The sequence below is a fragment of the Euphorbia lathyris genome, chromosome 6 (genome assembly GCF_963576675.1).
Source record: "Euphorbia lathyris chromosome 6, ddEupLath1.1, whole genome shotgun sequence".
Lineage (NCBI taxonomy): Eukaryota > Viridiplantae > Streptophyta > Magnoliopsida > Malpighiales > Euphorbiaceae > Euphorbia > Euphorbia lathyris.
In genome coordinates this window covers 17,744,994-17,749,629 of record NC_088915.1, presented here as the reverse complement: position 1 = coordinate 17,749,629, position 4,636 = coordinate 17,744,994, and positions in this window count along the sequence as shown.

The window sequence follows — 4,636 nt, the reverse complement described above, 5'->3', positions numbered from 1 at the left end:
CTCGTCCTCAACTATAGGGGTTGAAATTCTCTTTCTACGGCAGACTAGGGTTGGCCAAAATTTACATATAGAGGGGGTATATATACTCTCTTGTATCTAAACCCTAGTTAGATAGAATTAGGTTACTGAATAAGAATTTAATTCGGAATATAATTCTTATTTATTATCTATAATTATATCTAAATATAAAGATAATAATAATAACCTTTTAGGATAATAATATGAGCAATTTAATCTCATTAAACCTCCTAACTTATTTATCTTTTAATTAATTTAATTCACAATCCTAATCTAATTAGGATTGCTTAAAATCAAATTAATTTCTTTATGCATTTAATACATAAAAATCGCCCCCCTCTATTTACTGGGCCTTGGTAGACTCAGTTGGGCTTCCATCAATTAATTAACATCTGTTTCTCTTTTGGGCTCCAAGTCTTATGTGTGACCCATTAGGTTCTTATTGCTTCTAGCCGTATGCAACTATTAAATTAATTTTCTCAAAATTATATTTAATCTTTGCATAACAGAATGAGTACGCGAAATGTGATTAGCAAATCCGAAACATTCCCCCAGAGCTATAAGAAGACAGGTTGATTCTGTCATTGACCTTTCCGTATTAGTTACAGTATAATTCGATCCTTTATCAACTACATCCTTGAACTGAATCTTATGACTATGGATAATGTCAAGTCACATATAGCGAGATGTTCGTTTTACTTGTACAGGCTGAGTTAACTCCAATTAGATAGGTTAAGTGAAATTTGTATTTCAAGTCTTAAGCTATCACCTTGCAAGGATTTAGAGTCAAGTCTTCCACAAGCGATCCTTGGACGTATCTCCCATTTATCTAGAGTGACAAATGCTCAATCCAATGTATAATTATCCTGCAATTACTTCCTGTGATACCCAACGTCTGCCGTTCACACCCCATAGTCATCTCTGTTATGGATCGTGTTACAACAGGATCAAAGCATCACATTCCATAATCTAGAATCACCAATTAACATTCCTTTGAGTCTGTTGAGCGATTTCCGCAAGTGCAAGGTATACGCTTGTAGTAATAAAAGATATCGAACCCACAGGGAACGCTTTTTAACTAAAAACTTATTTAATTCAGTTTTATTCACGTCTTTATGTTTAACTTAAGAAAATCGTTTAATTGATTGTATTGGTTTGGATTAATTAGGATTAGATAAGAATATTATATTGAACTTAGAGAACAATTCTGTCTTGAGATTTTCATTACAAGACAGATGCTTCCGTAGTTGGAATAAATAGAATGTATAAAACTTATTTTCATTAAGCAAAGAAAGCAACTGTAACTTTGGTAAGATTATGAACATGTAATAATACAAGAATTTATGCAATTAAATGGCTTTGAACCGTAGAAATCTCTCTGGATCGGAGCAGATTTCTACCTTAATTAAGTTAGTATTTTATATCCGATAAGCCGCGCTAGCGATCATATCATTCGTAAAAACTAATTCTTTCAAGTGTTCAACAAAGTTTCTATATAAATAAGATAGTATAAAACGTTTTAATAAAAACACCAATTTATCATTTTGAAAATCATTTTGTTAGAACAATATCAAAATAACAACAGGAAGAATGCATTGAATGAAATAAATATATTATTAGTGAATTGTGAATCTTCACAAGTTAACAGAGAAGAAGAAACATGGATAGCATTTTAGCGAAAACTTTGAGATCCGGGTTGTCAATCTGTCCCTCAAACTTCGCAGGCTTGTCAGACCTCTTTGCGCTTCAGCTGTTAGTTCTTCTCGCTGAATCTTCAGAATAGAGACCGTTAGGTCCACTACCAGAATGAAAACTTGTCTCTGATCAACCTTTGAAACTAAACTAATATTACTGTGTTTATAACTAATCTAATAACAACTTGTGTACAGCAAGTTTGTTTACACAGAAATGAAATCTAACTTTCTGACTCATTTCTGAGTCAGAGTTTCTTCAACATAACAACTCTCATAACCCTTAATCCACCTTGATTTCTTGAAATGGATCACTTATTTATAGTTGGTGAAGGGTTGTAAATGAAGGGTCGCTTTTATCCAAACGAACAGACGCGTTTCTTGGATTTAAACATGTGAAGCTGTGCAGAATTCTTTGTTGTCTCATATGAGATTCCGAGAATCTCAGTCGCAACAGGGGGTGAAGGGGCGAGCTGAAGACTTCGATTTTCTGTGACCAGCATTCGTATGTCGCAACTGTGATTCTGAAAATCTCAGTCGCGACAGGGGCTTCCTTCCCCGTCTCTCGGCTGCTTCTTGTCTCCTTGAGTCAGTCTCCTGATTGATACGTATTCTTGGCACATAATTTAGGTTTTTCCTCCGTTTTAGCTCCGTTTTAGCTCCTATTTGGATTTAACCAAATAATTAAGTACCTTGCATCAAAGAAGTAAATAAAGACGTAAAAGTACTCTAAATGAATATAATTAGCACGATTTCAATGTAAATTTAACGTATTTATATATGATATTTTAGGTATATTTTGGGCTTAACAAACTCCCACACTCACTGAATTTATTCTTTAATCAATCTCTTTATAGATAGAACATATATCCATATATTCCTCTTTAAATTAGTTAAACCGAAAAATAAACTTTTCATGGTAAATTTATACGCAAAGTATCAAACTAGCTAGTGTAAAAGAAATATATTATTCGTCTTGTATCTCAATTTTTATATTGAGGCATTCGGGACGGTGTAAGCACGCATGTTTTTGAATCTTTCGTCTCAAGGCATCTAAAAGCACAAAATTTCCTTTCCCAAACCTAAACTATTACAAATATAGATTTATTAAGGACTTAGGTTTAATATATTTACTTAGTCACGCCCGTGATAAGGGTGGTCTCGTCCGTGAATTTATATGAATTAATTTGCTTTTGTGTTCGTTTAAGAGGTACCGACCATGCCATGGGTGGACGCAATCGTTACTTTAAAACTTTAAACACATTTAATTTTGCTTTAATTTCTAACGTTCCTTTCATACCTCGACCGTGATAAGGGTGGTCGCAATCGTGGCCAAAAGTAAACGGTACTTAATGTTCTTCCCTTTCATACCTCGATTGTGATAAGGCTGGTCTCAATCGTGGCCAAAAGTTAAGAATACGACTACTTGATTTAATTAAAATGAGTTATAAAATTAAAATTATAAATTGGGAAAAGAAAAATAGCACATTCATCCTATATTGACTTGAAATTCAACATGTATTATGGCTAAAGTTTCCTTAAAAACTTCAATTGGTTTTTAATGTAAGACGAAAAATCATACTGAGCTAAAAAGCTAAAGTTGTTAGTTCGATTTATGCCTATAAACCTAATTGAAAATTGAAAATAAGATTTATATTTATCATGTACTCATGATATAAAATAGAGATTTGAAACTAAAGAAATTTTACTTATATACATTTACTCGAGACGTTTTGATGAAATCGTATCGGAGATTTGTAAAAATATTTTAAAAATATTGCCCGTATAGAAATATTATTTCTACCAATAATGATAACCTTAAAATATGCTTAACATTATTTTGAAAGTTAAATTGTTTGAAACATATATATGAAATATATACTTTAACAAAAAATTTACGTTTATGAAAAATTGCCATTATTTTTAAAAAATGTTGCATTTCTTGTTTTGAAAATGTTGCATTATATACTTTACTTAAACTTTGAATAACAACATGCATTTATACTTAAATAAATAGAATTCATTCTCATTCGTTGCATTCATTCGTACTTAAAAATAAAATGAATATGAAATATCTCCTCCCACACATAATTTGGACCATGTCCTCATTGGTGCAAAAATTGATAAAACACGAAAAATAGTACGAAATTAAATCATACGAATGGGAATTAAAAAGATGGTACGATAACATTCAAACAGAATAAGAAAGATAATTGTACCAAACATAATTAAAAATATTGTACCAAACTGAACATAACATAATAATAATGAAGATGAGTTATAGATGGAAAGGATAAAACCTATCAAGGTGAACTCGGTGGAGAAGGCGTAGTCTCAACTCCTTGGCGTCGGAAGAAAGATAGCAACAGGCGATGAGTAGATTTGTGCTAACGGCTTAAAGTAATTGGCATCCACCGTGTTTATCCTCGAACTCATTTCGGTATTATTGGCAACTACATCATCTAACCGCAAATTCGTGTGACGGTTATGCTCGTTCATTTGTGTCAAAATACGTTGCCATCCAACTTGCTCTTCAACATTCGGTTCTACATTTGCTTGCTCTTGTGCATTGGCATCAACATTCTCCTCCTCCTCCTCTTCATCAAAGTCCTCATTATCTTCTTCATCATCATCTTGGGCACCTAAACCTTGTGAACTTGAAGCTTCACCACCCAATGTAGCAAAAACACGTTTTGTACGATCTTCATAAGAGATAAATGTGGTGGTCCCAATTTCTTCAATAAATTGGCTCTTTGAAGTGCCGTAATATCCAAGGAAGGCAAACCAATATGAGGCATATTTTGATAATCCGCTAATTCACCCCGAGCACCCAAAACAATACCGGTAATTAAATTACCCATTGGCACTTGTTTATTGTGGGACTTGGAAGCTCGAACTAAATTAGTAAATATCATCTCAATACTATC